The sequence below is a fragment of the Macaca nemestrina genome, chromosome 6, assembly GCF_043159975.1.
Source record: "Macaca nemestrina isolate mMacNem1 chromosome 6, mMacNem.hap1, whole genome shotgun sequence".
NCBI lineage: Eukaryota > Metazoa > Chordata > Mammalia > Primates > Cercopithecidae > Macaca > Macaca nemestrina.
In genome coordinates this window covers 46,507,630-46,522,971 of record NC_092130.1, presented here as the reverse complement: position 1 = coordinate 46,522,971, position 15,342 = coordinate 46,507,630, and the positions used below count along the sequence as shown (strand labels likewise).

Below are 15,342 nucleotides of genomic sequence, written 5' to 3'. Positions count from 1 at the left end.
AATATATCGAACACTAGGAACAACAGTGATCTCCCTGGTCAGAACGTAGCAGAGGTGTTTTGAGGACCAGGGAAGGGGCCTAATTCTTTTCCTTCATGATACTTATCACCGTTAATTTTATATTTATTTCCATGCCTACTTCTTTAGAATCTCCTCCTGCTCTAGACTGTGAGCTCCCTGAGGGCAGCAGCCTGCTTGTCCTGTGCACCACTGTGTTCCCAGGGTCCTGAGTAGGCCCCGGCCCACCTAGGTGCTCACTGAACAAACACACGAGAGAATGAATGTAAGGCCAGCTGGTGGGACAGTGAGCGTCTGCCTGCACAGTGAGGCTGCCCAGGGAGGAAGGTACCCCCTACATGTGTATCTACTCTGCTTGGAGCTTGATTTCATTTCCAGCCTGAACTTTTGTTTGCTCAATAATTCAGTATTTGCTATATTCCACCAAGGGACCTCAAGAGGCATAAAGGTTTTCCTTCTCCAACAAAAACAAACTTGCATTTGTCTTAAATTACCTCAATTACCTCATGGTGAACCCCATCTTGGTACCCCAACACTCTCCCCCACCTCCAAGCCCCTCTAGAAGCAGCAACATGCTATGGTTCCCCTCCAGAGAAATATGTCTCCAGAGAAAATATGAGGACTTCCCTGACACTGACTGAGGGAAAAGGGTGAGCAAGAACACCTGGGGTTCCTCCAGGGCCTCTGCCGCCGCCAGGTCTCCTTTAAGAGACCTTTAGGCCCAACTGTGAGCTACTCATCTGCTTTCTCATCCCCCAGAAAGCAAATGCTGGAACTCTGATGTGTTTGAGAATCATTTTTTACCTTAATTAGAAAACACACATTTGAACAGCATCAAACATTAATGAGACTTGCAGGGGGGTCGCTTATAAACAAACTTATTACTATGTTTAATAAAAGCGTAACTGAGCCCTCTCCTCAACTGTCTGACTATGTTGCTCCCAGTCTTCTGGGCTGGTCAATGAGGAGTGCGCCCGCTGGTCAATGAGGAGTGCGCCCGGCGGCCACATTCTGCAAGGCCAGCCTCTGGACAAGCCCCTCCTGATGGCTTTGCTGCTGGGCCAGGGACTTACACGCTCTTTCCACTCTGACAGTGGACTTTCTTTGCTGTCCATTTATCCTCATATTGATTTTGCTATAAACCCACATGGCACTCCCTCCCAGGCCAGAAGGAGAAACCTCCATTGATTATATTGGAATAAGGTTTGTTGTAAAGAAGCGAAATGCCTGAAACATCGAAATGAAGTCAGCTCTTTGAGGGTCCATAAATCACCCAGGATAATGCCGCAAATGAACAGGGTTCCTTAAACACCCGGAAAATACGACCCCATAAAGCAGTTCTGACAAGAAATCACAGCCCCTCTCTCTCTGTAGCTGCCATTTGAAAAGCACCATCAATAATGGTTATTGCTGTTTGGTAAGCAAAAGAGGGAAGTTGTGTCAGTCTCCTTTAGAAAGTTCCCTCAAAGTCACTTTGCCCAAATGGCAGCGTGGCGTTTTTTGCGCAGTAAATACATCCCAATTATGAGCATGTCATGTTAGCTTTTACAGTTCACTAATCACAAACTTTTTGTATGTCATTGCCAACCGGCATCTTTCCCTAATCGGAATTTATGGCTCTGTTGGGTGTTAGTGGAGATGAGGAGGGTCACAGCAGTTTCGCTTTTCCAGAGCTGGAGGCCTCGGCCAGGACTGGGGCCCAAGGCCATGCCCCCTGCCCTCCTCCGGTCTGAAGGCCAGGGTCCTGCGCATCTCAGGGATGGAGGGTGGGGGCTTCTGTGGAAAGCTCTCCTCTAGATTCCCTGCATCCCTGTGGCCTAGGACTTAGGTCCCCTGCCCTGGCGAATCTCTGAGGACTCCCCCTTCTCAAAAGTGCTAAACCACTAAGCGAGCAAAAACACTCAGCGAAGCCTGGAGTCAGACCCGTCTCCACAAGGGATTCCCTCTGGCTCCTCTGAGCCTCTCTCCCCTCGGTCAGACCTGGGCAGCCACCAGGGTGGGTTTGCCTCAAGTCCCCATTCTCATCCCCTCAGGACTCACCAATCGCACCCTGCAGCAGATGCCCTCACCAAATCACGTGGTGCTCTCTGGGCTGCCCAGCATCACTCTCAGCATTCAGACTCCCCTGGCCTTTTCAGCCACCACAGGCATCTCCTTGGCCTTGTGGTTTGGCCTAAAGGCCTGCCCTATGGGGGCTACCCACAGCCAGGCAGTTTCAGAACTGGCAGGGGCGTGTGCAGCTGTGATGGGCACCGGTCCACACCAGCTCCTTGGCATTGCCTTAGAGTTGTCCCCAGGCCCCTCCAGTTATGTGGCCCGGGGGTGCAGACTAGGGAATAGCAGGCACAGTCATGCATGGGGTGCCCTTCCACCTGGGGCAGGGGGGCTGTCAGGCTGGAGCAGCAGCCTCTCGTGGAAAGCAGCCCCACAGACTCCTGGCACAGGGCTCCAAGCAGGCCACCCTGAATCTGGGACTGTGTCAACTATTCTGTGACCCTGGTTAACACCACCGCACTACAGCACCAGCCGGCAGGACACAGGGCTGCACTGGATTAAGACCTTAGAGGATCCAACGGTAATTTCAAATAAAAACAACAGCAAACCAGTTGTGAGTGTGAGCAGTCAACACTGTTCTGATTTCCCCCACGGCAATGGCTTTGATGCTTTTTCAGTCAATTTTTTTCCTGGAGCCTGTGTAGGTTTTCTGGGTCTGCCATAATAAAGCGCAGTAGCTCCCCCTCATTCACAGTTTCACTTTCCAAGGTGTCAGTTACCCACGGTCAACCACAGCCTGAAAATGTTAAGTGGAAAATTCCAGAAACAAAAAAGTCTGAAGTTTTCAGTTGCGCGCCATTCTGAGAAGCATGACAAAATCTTACACTGTCCTGCTCCATCCCACCTTAGATGTGAATTATCCCTTTGTCCTGGGATAATTCAGAGCAGGGCAGTGCACACTACTCACCTTTTACTGTATAGGAAAAAACAGTGGATGTAGGATTTGGTACTATGCGTGATTTCAGGCCTCCACTGGGGGTCATGGAACATATCCCCTGCAGATAAGGGGGGACTACTGTACCACCAACTAGATGGCTTAAAACAACAGAAATTTAGCTCTCACCATTCTGGAGGCCAGAAGTCCAAAATCAAGGTGTCGCCAGGACATGCCCCCTCTGAAGGCTCTATAGGCGAGCCTTCCTTGCCTCTTCCAGCTCCTGGCAGCTCAGGAGTTCCTTGGCTTGTGGCTGCATCCCACAAATCTCTGCCTCCATCTTCATCTGCCCTTCTCCTCGGTGTCTGCATCTTCTCCCCTTCTGTTTCTTATAAGGATAATTGTCATTGGCTATAGGGCTCACCTGGGTAGCCCAGCAGGCTCTTATCAAGATCCTGACCGTAATTACATTCACAGGTTCCAGAAGATGGACATGTCTTCCGAGGGGACCTCGTTCAGCCACCACAAAGCCTGTGCTTTGCTGGTACCTAATACATGCCTGGTTCAACCATTCAGGTTGATGATTTGTGACTGCCCAAAGGACATCTCTATTGTCATCACCACCATCACCAGAGACACTACCTTCAAACAGTGAACAATATGGTGCAGAAGATGTCCCCAAAACACCTGTTCTATAAGAAGTAGGTAGGTACGTGCTCTATGCCCAGCCTGTGCAGAGACAAAAGAAAAAAAAAGGTAGGGCTCCTTGGAAAAACAACTGAGTCCGGTTCTAGAGAAAGGGAAGTACAGGTGTACCTGGAGTATCCCAGGCCAGAAAGCAAGGGAAAAATCAAAGACCAGGGAGTCACGTCTAAAAGACACATGTGCCAACAGAAAGGGGGTCCCATGGGCCAAACGTGGGACAACTACGACATCAAAAAGAAGAGTGATAAGCATGGAGAGTCTAACATATTTAGTGGAAAAAATAAATCTCTGAAACCACAGCAATTCTCCACAAAAGGAGACTAGGGAAGGAAGAAAGGAGAAAAAAGGAAAAATATCTTTTTATCAGAGAATGGCAACCAATAAATGTAGAAGAAAGGATCAAATTAGAAAACTGAGTCCATTAGGAATCATGAATAGATGTTAAGCCCACTGGGAAAAAGGATGCTGGGGAACAGGATCTCAGTGTACCACCCACAGATGACTTCACATTTATGAAGAGGAAAATGTGACCTTAGAGTGAAGAGATGTGGTGGTCACCATGCCAGGGTAAGGGTAAGGGTAAGGGTGTGGGCGTCAGAGTTGGAGCCCAGTCTGGAGCTGGGATACAGGCAGGACAGGTCAGGTGTGGGACAGGGGCTAGTCATGGATCAGAGATGGGACTCGGATATGTTCTGGAACAGAGCCAAGGCCACAGGCTCCCGGCAAGGACAACACTCACAGCCTCAATCCCCACACCACAGCACTGGGCCCTGGCTGGCAGAGCTCTGACTCAGCTGCCACCCAGTTTGCTCCTAGTGTTTCTTGCAGGGCTGCAGCATTTCTTTAAAGAGTAATGGGGCCAGGCGCGGGGGCTCACACCTGTAATCCCAGCACTTTGGGAGGCCAAGGTGGGTGGATCACCTGAGGTCGGGAGTTTGAGACCAGCCTGACCAATATGCAGAAACGCCGTCTCTACTGAAAAAAAATACAAAAAAAATAGCCGGGTGTGGTGGTGCATGCCTGTAATCCCAGCTACTCGGGAGGCTGAGGCAGGAGAATCACTTGAACCCAGGAGGCAGAGGCTGCAGTGAGCCGAGATCGCACCACTACACTTCAGCCTGGGCAACAAGAGCAAACTCTGTCTAAAAAAAAAAAAAGAAAGAAAGAAAAAGAGTAACGAGTATTTCCCACCAGGCCTAGACACTGAGGCAGCTCATTGAGGGGCTAGGAGTATTCATCATCTCTGATCTGCAGGGCAGCAAAATGCCTCTTTGCAGCGCGATTTTCCTTAAGAAGGCCCAGGGGCAAGTGTCCTGTTCTGAGCCGGGAGGGAAGCAACTGAGGGGCCTGGGGCTGGGATATGTGTAACCGCCACTGCCCCGCCACTGACCATGCCCCCTTCCCTCTCAGGCCCGCAGCACGCCTTCTCCTGGCTCTCCTCCAGGGAAGACCTCACCTCGGCTCCTTCCCTGCTCCATCCTCCTGGTCACAGACTCTCCCCTGCTGGGCATGAAAGCAGCCATCTGTCCTTCTTTGGCCTCTGAGATGCTCAGGTGCAGGCAGTGTGAGGTCTGTGTCAAGAGTGACACAGGAGGTACAAATGCAGGTAGTCGGCTGTAGTCAGGTACTGTTTTTTCTGCCTCTTTTAGCATTGTCTCAGGGCTTGTGACCAGCTCTGCTTCTTCCAGCCCTGGGGCATACAGAGCTCGAGCTTTTAGTAATTACCCTGAATCTTCCCAGCCTCAGACAAAGGGAGCCGCTGCTATGATAAATGGGTCTGGATGGTGATCATTTGTGACTTGTATTAATATTTACAACAATAACATTTTTCATGGGTAGAATTTTTTTGTCACTGCAGGAAATGAAATGCAAATTAACAACTGTAAAGATTATAACATAATGAAATAGGACATAAATGATAAAGAACTAATGAATTAAGTGGCTTCAAAGCATGGAGGAAAAATGTCCTTCAAAAGCAAACATGTAGGTAGAGCAGGAGATTAATAATATGGGGAGAGGCTTCGGGAGCTCAGGCCTGGATTTTCCCGTTCCCAGGGGCTGACCTCCCCCACCTCCTTTTCTGACTCAGTGGCTCTATCACTGTCCACCCAGTTGCTTCAGACAAAAAAAGCCTCAACACTCCATTCTCCTCGCAAGCCCCTCAGATCAATGTCTTCCCTCTTGAAGATTTCTGTTTCTCTTGAATCCATCATGCTGCCTATTCCTGAGTTCAGGAGCTCATTCTAATATCTGCCCCCCAGCCCACCTTTCAGGAGAGACTCAGCCCCTGCAGTTCATCCCCATTACAGCTCTTGGGTTGGAAAGTACAGGGATGGTCCTGTCATTTCCACCCCCCACCTTTTTTTTTTTCTTTCTTTCTTTTTCTTTTTTTTTTTTTTTTTTTTGAGACAGGGTCTCGCTCTGTCACCCAGGCTGGAGTACAGTGGCATGATCTCAGCTCACTGCATCCTCTGCCTCCCAGGCTCATGCGATCCTCCCAACTCAGCCTCCTGAGTATCTGGGACTACAGACATACACCACCACACTGGGCTAATTTTTGCATTTTTTATAGAGACAGGGTTTCACTATGTTCCCCAGGCTGGTCTCGAACTCCTGGGCTTAAGTGATCCACCCATCTTAGCCTCCCAAAATGCTGGGATTACAGGCATGAACCACCACCCCTGGTCCCCACTCTTTCAAATAAATAATGAAAATAACCATCAAAAAAAAAAAACAAAACGTTAAATTAAGTTTAGCCTAAAGTTGCCTCCTAACATATTTTAAGTTTGGTCTAAAGATTTCTCTATATATAGTAAACTATGCTCTAACTAAACCTATAAACAGACTATAGCCTAACTTATAAAAAGTAGCCAGGTGTCAACCAATCACAACAGCCACACGTCAACCACTCACATATGGCCAACTGTCAAACCATATTCAAATAAGGCACATGCAGGTCCAGGTGTGGTGGTTCACACCTGTAATCCCAGCACTTTGGGACGCCAAGGTGGGCAGATCACCTGAGATCAGGAGTTCAAGACCAGCCTGGGCAACATGGTGAAACACCATCTCTACTAAAAGTACAAAAATTAGCCGGGTGTAGTGACAGGTGCCTGTAACCCCAGCTACTTGGGAAGCTGAGGAGAATCACTTGAACCTGGGAAGTGGAGGTTGCCGTGAGCCGAGATCATGCCACTGCATTTCAGCTTGGGCAACAGAGGGAGACTCCATCTAAAAAAAAAACAACAACAACAACAAAAAATGAGGCACATGCAGAGCTGTAGCCAATCCAGCTGTTTCTGTACCTCCCTTCTGCTTTCCAGTCACCTCCCTTTTCTTCACCTCACTTTCCTTTTTCTGTCTGCAAATTCTCTCCAACCACAGGACAGCACCAAAGTCTCTCTAAGCCTACCCCAGTGCCAGACGCTGGCTGATTCACAAATTATTTGCTCAATTAAACTGATACATTTATCTAAAATGTTTCTTTTAACAACAACAACAAAAAAATCCTCACCAGTGATTCTTCATTGTTTTCTCCTCCATCCCTCTTTGCACAACCTCAGATAAAAGCGACTGTTGTAAGATGTCCCTATGGAAAGAGGAGTCAGTGCCACAGAGAACAGGTGTTCAACTGGAGGGCACAGCCTCAAAATGACGGTGGGGGAGGTTCTCCCCGTGTAGGTGTTGGGTGCATTGATGCTTTGGTCAGAATTGTTTGAGTTGCAAATGACAGACACCCAGCTTAAGCCGATTTGAGCAAAATTAGGAAATTATTGGCTGATGAAACTAAAAGCCAGGAGCTTGGGGCATGGTTGAACGTGAAGCTGAAATGGCCTGGGACTCTGCCTCCCTCTGCGTCTTGCATCTGGCAATTCTGATCTGGTGCCAGTTGCTTACTTGGACTGGGAAAATGGCTACCAACAGCTCCCGACTCATTCCTCTTCCCAGCTAAGCACGGTAAGACAGAAAATAGCTTGCTTCCTGTGCTCTGTGACTCCAGTAAGTACCCTGGCTGTGCTCTGATCAGACCAACACGGGTCCTGTGCCTGCACCATGGGCAACACAGTGGCCAGGGGTGACAAGAAGCCACGAGGTTCAGCCGCCAGCATGAAAACCCTCCTGGCTTTCCTCCCACCTCCCTGGCGGCTTCTTTCCAGAAACTTTGTGGATTCCACCTGGCCTGCGCCACTGCTTATCACTGGATGTCTGAGGATGCAAGCTTCAGGCTTCTGTGTTGCACCAGCAATCACCAGCTTGCAACATTGTGCAGTTTCCTGACTTCAAATGCCCTCCATATGCTTCCCAATTTTGTATCACCAGCCCCAACCCACCCTGAGCTGGAGGCTCACTTGACAGCCTCGCTTGCATTTCTAAGGGATATGACAAACCTCACGTTTCCAAGTGGGAAATCCTGTCTTTAGCTGCAAAACTGTTCTTCGTACATTCATCTGCCTCTCGGTCAATGGAAATCTATCTTCCCATTTGCTGATGCTGAAAGCATCCTCACTGCCTCCCTCTCTCTCACTCCATATTCAAGTGGTCAGCAAACATTTCAAAATACATACCAAGTCGGACTCCTTCTGCCCCCTCTACCGTTTCTCACCTGGATTCTGCTGTGCCAGCCTCCAGCAGAGCCCCCTCCCCACCAGCCGTTCATCACAACAGAGTGCTCTTGTCAAAATGTGGGTGAGACGGTGGCATTTCTCTGCCCCATACCCCTCAGTGACCTCCCATCACCCTCTGAGCACCAGCCAAAGGCCCTACCTCAGCCCCCACCTCCAAATCCTCTCCTCTCTGCTCTGGTCATAACTTCTTGCTGCTCTTCAAACCCACCCACCAGTGCTCCTTCCTCAGGGACTCTGCCCTCTCCGTTCCCTGTTCCTCTCTCCCCTCCTTCAAGCCTTTCCTCAGGGGCCACCTCCTCAGTCCTCCCCACTTCCATTCCACCCACATACACCCTGTCCCCTCCTCACTGTATTGTTCTCCCGACCATTCTAACTTTCTAATGCAGTGGATATGACTTTTATTGTCTTTCTTCCTCCACCAACATGTAAAGTCACAGCATAGGACTTTTGCCTGTTTTATTCACTGCTACTTCCCAGGCGCCTGGACAGCACCTGCCATGTAGAAGGTGCTCAATAGGCATTTACTGGCTTGGCCAGGCCTAGGTCTAATGCACTCCCGAAGGTGCGGGTGGTGTAGGTGGGGGGCCCCCGAACCATACAGCCTGAGAGTGATGGAGGGCAGGGTCCCCAAGGCAGGGCCTGCTCTGAACCATGTGGCAGAGTGGGACCCCATCTCTAGGGTGGACTGTCCCCATCCCCACCCTCAGGGGCCCCTCCCCAGCCTGGCCTTCCTTGGAATTCTCTGACCCTGACCCACTGGTACTGAGCAAGGGGCTTGGAATTTGGAGCTGCAGGACCAGACTGTGACCTGGAGCCAATGAACCTCCTCTTCCTGCAAGCTGAAGTCTCCCATTGTCTTAGTCAGCTCAGGCTGCTGTGAAAAAACACCACAGCCTGGGGGGCTTAAACAACAGACACGTGTTCCTCCCAGCTGTGAAGGCGGGGACTCCAAGGAGGCTGCCAGCATGGCCAGGTTCTGAGGAGACCCTCTTCCTGGTTTGCAGCCTGCTGCCTTTTTGCTGGGTCCTCATATGGCGGAGACAGGAAGCTCTGGTGTCTCTTCCTCTTCTTACAAGAGGCGCTAATCCCATCAGGAGGGCCCCACTCACATGCCCTCCCTCAACCCTCATCACCTCCCACAGGCTCCACCTCCTAATGCCTTGGCACTGATGGTTAACCTCTAACAGATGAATCTGGTGAGGACGCAGGCATTCACTCGGTAACTCCTGTCCTGAAGAAAAACTCCGAAGGGAGGTGAAAGTGCTCTGTAAACGCTGAGTCCATGCTCATGTAGGGTGTATCTGGATGGAAAAAGGTGCACTCGTGCCTAACCCCTCTCTTGATGTGCCACACGTGGCTCCTCTGTGCCTCTGTTACAGTGCGTGGCCCCAGGCCTCCCCACCGCTGTTCCTGGTGCAGCATGGCCCCACCCTCTGGCCAAGCGCTCCACAGCACGGCCCACAGCCCGGCAAGTGACAGCCCCACTCTGGACATATGCTTAGAGATGGAGAGACGTTGTTGCAGTGGTGAAGCAGATGCTCCTGTGGCCCAGGAAGGCTCACACGGGCCATAAATCCCAGCCCAATGGCATCCCCCACTCTCAGAGTTTGGAGAAGTCCTGCCCGAGGAGCCGAGGAGCCACGTGGGTGGGTGCTGGCCGGGCAGATTGTCCCCCAGTGCCTGCTCACAAGGCAGCCTGAGCAGATGAACCCTTACAAACACGGATTCCATTTCCATACAAATGTCTGTAGTTGTAGCAAATGCACGATGGGGAGACAGCAATGTGACATAAAAGCCAAGTCAGTTCTGCAGAAGATGCTTCCTGGTGTTTGGGGGGCTTCAGAGAGCTGCGTTAGCCACCTGTCAGGAATGGGGAGGGAACCAGATGGAGCTCTTTGGAGAGGCATCAAACAAGTTTGAGATGAATCTTCATGGAAGGGGTAATGTAATCAGGCTCAGGGAGCTGCGGGTCGGAGTAGGCAGCGCTGTTCAGGAGAAGCAAATAATTAACCACAGACTGTTCCACTCAGCTCCAGGAGGGCAGCTGCCAGCTATGGGAGTTGGTTCCTTACCCCAGAACGCCCATCCTGCTAGCAACACCCCAGGCACCCACCCTCTAGAGCCCAGCCATCCTTCCCAAGAGGACCGGCCAGCACAAGAGCCCAGGAGGGTTTTGTTGCCAGGCCTGAGTCTTTAACAGCGAGGTTTCAGCCCTAGGCCCTTCTTGCCTCCAAGCCATCGTCTGAAAATGGTGAATGAGGGCTTTCCTTGTAAGGAAGACATGAAGGAGTTGGATGGCATCCAAATTTCCCACTGCAGGATGCTTAGTACTAGAAAGGAAAGGCAGAGGGAGAAAGGGAGGGAAGGGGCGGGCTCCTAAAGTTCAAAACAAGAGGAAAACACAGGACTCGATGAAGTTAAATGGGCCCCCTTCCTGTAGGACTTAGAGATCCTGAGAGATGTGTGTGTGATACCTTCCCCTACATCCTCTGCGGGAGGAACAAGTTTGCAGATTTTTCACAAAGGATCTTGAGGACCTAGAGTCTTAGGATACATTTTGGAAAACGCTGGATCAGCCAGTTTTCTTTTTCAATGCCATGATTCAAGTATAAATTAATAAATGCAACTTTTACAGTCCACACTGATCCAGGGCATGGGACATGGACTCCAGGCAGGACAGCAGGGTTCCTGGCCCAGTCCTGGCCCTAACCCTGTGTCACTATGAGCAACTCATTTCACTCCACGCAGGCTCTGTTTCCCATCAGTGACACGGTGACTATAACGCCGACTCCAGCACTTTATACCTGTAAAGGTACTCTGGAGAAATTACAGGCACTGTGAATATGTGGTTTGGATTCTTCTTTTTTTTTTTTTTTTTTTTTGAGACGGAGTCTCGCTCTGTCACCCAGGCTGGAGTGCAGTGGCCGGATCTCAGCTCACTGCAAGCTCCGCCTCCCGGGTTCACGCCATTCTCCTGCCTCAGCCTCCAGTAGCTCGGACTACAGGCGCCCGCCACCTCGCCCGGCTAGTTTTTTTTGTATTTTTTTAGTAGAGACGGGGTTTCACCGTATTAGCCAGGATAGTCTCGATCTCCTGACCTCGCGATCCGCCCATCTCGGCCTCCCAAAGTGCTGGGATTACAGGCTTGAGCCACCGCGCCCAGCCAGGATTCTTCTTTTTCACTTTCAAGGAAAAAAGTGTGTGCCCTCTCTGTCTCCTTGCACATGGATTTGAGAACACAGTCAGCACGTGTCTCCGCAAAGCAGCAATCTTTTTCAGATTGATTTGATAAATACTTTCTAAGCACCTACTATGGGTCAAGCACATTCTACGTACTGAGGACACAGCAGTGAACAAAAGGAACAAAATCCCTGTCCTCCTAGGGCTGTGAGCAGACATAATAAACAACCATATGCATAAAAAATGGACATCGGGGGCCGGGCATGGTGGCTCACGCCTGTAATCCTAGCACTTTGAGAGGCCGAGGTGGATGGATCACCTGAGGTCAGGAGTTCAAGACCAGCCTGTCCAACATGGTGAAACCTCATCTCTACTAAAAATACAAAAAATTAGCTGGGCATGGTGGCGCATGCCTGTAATCCCAGCTACTCGGGAGGCTGAGGTGGGAGAAAAGCTTGAACCCAGGAGGCAGAGTTGCAGTGAGCTGAGATTGTGCCACGGCACTCCAGCCTGGGCGACAGAGTGAGACACTGTCTCGAAAAAAATAAAAAAGGTGGGAGGGTGGGAATCAACAGCAATAAGATCTGAACCCTGAAGAGGACTGAAGGATTTTTAAATAATGACAAAAAGAGAAAGGAGGGGAGGATGAAGGCTTTCACTCTGAGCCGGGTCACTCAGGTTGCTGCCCGGCTTTGGGGAAGGGGAAGTTCAGCTCCCCCAAATAAGCTTTTACCTTTGCTCCGGCCTATGCTGGCTGAGGCTTTGATGGTGGCAGCTGTGGGTCCTCAGGGACCCAGCCCGGTTTCTTCTCCATCAATACAGATACTGAGGTGCTCCTCCCTCAGCCAGCTGCTCCCTATCTCTAAATTCACTTTGCGAGTGAGAGAAAAAGGAAAGAATGCGAGAATCAGGTACTTTCCCCATTCAACTCTGACTCTCTGATTAACTATTTTTATCTTCCAGTTAAAATAGAGAAATAGGGGGTGGTAGAGGATGATATAGAGTCCCTTGTGCTGATAAACAGACTTAAAATTCTAGTCAGAAACTTTTAAAGATGATTTGAAGGAAATCACTTTCTACTTTCTGGTGTGGACATACAAAGTCCAGTCTCAGTATTGATCCCATAACACACAGAAACTTCTCAGCCAGACCAGTCCTCACACAGAGGATTTGCACTGTCAGACCCACACAGGTCCCAGAGCCTGACCAAACTGGGGAGGCCCCAGGGACAGACTATCGAGACAGCCAAGAGCACAGACTTAAGGGCCAAGCTTCGAATGTCTCCTTCTATTTGGACTTCTGGGTTGAAAATCCTGTCCTAACCCTTCCTTCCTCTTTTGAGGACATCGTTCCAGCCCCTAGGAATGGAATCTAGTGCCTCCGGGTGGGCCAAGCCCTCCAATTCACACCCTATATTAGTGTTCATAACCTGGGTGGCTTTAAACAAAAGAAATGTATTCTCTCAGTTCTGGAGGCCAAGTCCAAAAAGACAGTGTCTGCAGAACGATGTTTCCTCTGAAGGCTCCAGGGAGAATCCATTCCATGCGTCTCCTCGCTTCCGGATCTCGCCAATCTCCACTTCCATTGTCACATGGCCTTCTTATAAGAACACCAGCCATTGATTTAGGGCCCACCCCAATCCAGTGTTACCTTCTTTTAACAAAACTCATCTGCGAAGACCCTATTTTCAAATAAAGTCACATTCTGAAATAATGGGGCTGAGACTGTAACATGTCTTTTGGATGGCACAGGTCAACCCACGACAGTCCCCGTACTGGAGAGTACACACTCTCCAGCATCATCACAGTCTTACTCTGCTCTTTCCTCATCAGCACCTTAGACTTTGGCTGGAAGAACATTCTGGAAAGACAGGCTCAGGAGCTTTGCAGTCTCCTGGAACTTGGAAGAGTCCAGCGTGTGTGGCAACTGGGCACTTGCATGTGTCACCCACAGTCTGGATCTCTCTCCTCAGCACATCCATGGGTCCCCGCTCCCCTGGGAACCGTGGGAGGCCTTTTGGAAGCACTGCACAGTGCCTCCTCTCTTCTGAAGGTAGCTCAGGCAGAGCCTTGGGCCCGTAAAGCTCTGCTGGCCGCAGTGGCCCCCTTACCAAGAGAAATGTTTTCAGTGGCTCTGAGCCCAGCAGTGAGTCACAGCAGGGTCCCCCACCAGCAAACGTGCTGTTCCAGCTCCAATGACATTTTGAAGTTTCCTTCTCAAAGTTTCAGATGCGGTGGATGGAGGTGGACAGGAGCTTTGAGCCAAACGAATGCAGAGGAAGTGTCAGGCTCAACAGTCCTGAATTGGAAGTATTCAGACACCCACCCGGAAGATGGGGTGTGTAAAACCCAAGCAGCAGAGAAAGGAAAAACGCGAACAGGCATGTGGGAGTCAGCTAGTGACGATGCGATTTACGTTTGTGTCAGAGCCACCGTCCCTGCACTGTGGTGGGTGGTTTGCTTTTGTTTGTTTTAAGTTCCAGCATTGTCACTGACTCTGGGATCTTGGGCAAGTAATTAGCCTCTATCTGTGCCTCAGTTCCCTTGTCTGTCAATCAGGGGCAGAAATACTATCACCTTAAAGGGTTGTGGGGAAGACTTGAATGCTTCAGGCAGGTAAAGAGAAGGTTAGCTCTAATCTGGCACACACTACACACTCGCTAAAGGGACAAGAGCTCTGAAAATGGGTGTTTGCATCTAGCTTTGGAGCTCTGGGTCAGGACACCTCCTTACACAGGTCAACCCACGACAGTCCCTGTACTGGAGAGTACACACCCTCCAGCATCATCACAGTCTTACTCTGCTTTTTCCTCATCAGCATCTTAGACTTTGGCTGGAAGAACATTCTGGAAAGACAGGCTCAGGAGTTTTGCAGGCTGCTGGAACTGGGAAGAGTCCAGCGTGTGTGGCAACTGGGCACCCAAGCTGGGTCTTTTGCACAGTGACATTTGACAAATCACGTTATCGGAGACATACATAAAGACCAATACGCAAAGACGTTTCCAGCAGCATTATTAATAACAGAAAAACAAAAACAAACAAACAAACAAAAAAAACTGGAAACAACCCAAAGAGCCCAAAAACAGGGGAAATGAATGATAGCAGATCCACACAGGAGAATATTGTGCAGCTGTTAAACAAAAGGCAGCAAACAGAACTCTCTACAGTGGAACCCTCATCCTGTAAACCGCATATATTCATCACTAGACAGGCATAAACCATGACTGGAGAGAAAGAGACCTGAATGGCAATAGTGCTTTCTCCTGGATGGTGGGGTACTGGGTGAGTCTGGTGGTCTTCACATTCTTCCATATTTTCTAAATTTCATAATTGCTTTTATAGTTAGAGGAAAAAATGAGTATGCAGCGCTTCATGAGCCACTTTCCAAGGCTGATGAGAAAGCCAACGTTGGTCAGGTTTTAGTGAGGCCTCTTTCCCTCCCTAGGATCGTGCAATATTCTTGGGGGTCCTGTACACAGCAGAACATTCAGGGAAGAGTCTCACATCACCCCTGATGTGGCAGCAAGGGTGGGCCTCTGCCAGATACCCCCCTGAGGTCCTGCCAGGTCTTAGCAATGCCTAGGCCAAGTGTACCATTTTCTGTTGCTTGCGAAACCTGCACACTGAACCACCAGCCCCTTCCCAGCTTTAGGAAAAGTGTCCCAAATCTTGCAGTGAGACCAAAACAGATTCATATTCAAATACACAGTCCCCTCACTGGAGTCAGAAAAGCATGACAAGGACAATGGACCACTGGCCACTGCAGGAAGAAGCTCCAGCACCTATGGAATCAGGGTTGTGTAAAGGATGGGGGAACCACAGCATGAGGGCCAGGAAAGCAAGGGTGGGGTCCTGTGCAGCCCCTGAGTCTGGCACTGGGCTCAGA

The 15,342-nt window shown here is 50.0% G+C and overlaps 1 long non-coding RNA gene across 1 annotated transcript in view; it reads right to left on the bottom strand.

Annotated features, from left to right (window-relative positions):
- The window catches only part of LOC105467149 (uncharacterized), a 112,447-nt gene that overhangs the window by 76,654 nt on the left and 20,451 nt on the right, over positions 1-15,342 (bottom strand). Inside the window, exons 2-3 of the long non-coding RNA XR_011624679.1 lie at positions 12,191-12,328; positions 7,167-10,262 (exon numbers count right to left, since the gene is read on the bottom strand). This is a non-coding gene — a long non-coding RNA (uncharacterized lncRNA). The remainder of the gene's footprint in view (positions 1-7,166; positions 10,263-12,190; positions 12,329-15,342) is intronic.